Genomic DNA, 774 nt, shown 5'->3' with positions numbered 1-774 from the left:
TCTCTCTCTCATTTATATAACTAGGAGAAGGCATGCTAGCTTGGTTTCAGAGAACTTCACAACTCTTCAATTTTACTGGAAGCCTAACATCTGAAAACATGGGTGGAAATGATGTCATGTACTTGGTTAGACCTAGCTAGCGTATTGAGATGCTACCAGATTTCAGGTGTTACCTTTGATTGACAAGCTCTGGTTTAATTGCTTCACACCTGATAAGGAAAACCATTGATGTTTATGACAAAGGAATGGAGAGACCTTGCCACAGAACAAAATTTGTCAACTTCAGGCTTTACATTTTCATTAAAATTTAAGTTAAATTTAAATGTTCATATAAAAATATGTATCATTTTTTAAAATTGAATTTTTTAAGAAAGTTAAACAGTCAAGTTTAATTTCTAGTAATTTCCACATTGGTATTAAAACTTAAAACTAATTACAGTTTATTTGAAGTGTTTATCTTGCTTAGCAAAATCACAATTAAACTTAAAGTTTTGTGCATTTTTGAAATTCGGCCATTTGGAACTGGCTTGTGCTTGTATTACAGTGGTGTAAGATAAAAGCCTGTAACTGTCCTATTCATGGATGAAATTTCTTAAAACTTTGCAGAAGTATTTAAGAGCCACTGATTTGATAACGGATGGAAGTTTTGTCCATGGAGGTGAAATTGTCTAACCCTGTCAGAAATCGGGTCACAATTAATACTTCCAGTTCTGTAATACAGCAAATGATCCTGTGTGGAGTGTAACAACATAACAATACATTTTCCAGCGTGGT

Source organism: Sinohyriopsis cumingii, chromosome 9, assembly GCF_028554795.1.
Source record: "Sinohyriopsis cumingii isolate HCF-2022 chromosome 9, ASM2855479v2, whole genome shotgun sequence".
NCBI lineage: Eukaryota > Metazoa > Mollusca > Bivalvia > Unionida > Unionidae > Sinohyriopsis > Sinohyriopsis cumingii.
This window is presented reverse-complemented; position numbering follows the sequence as displayed.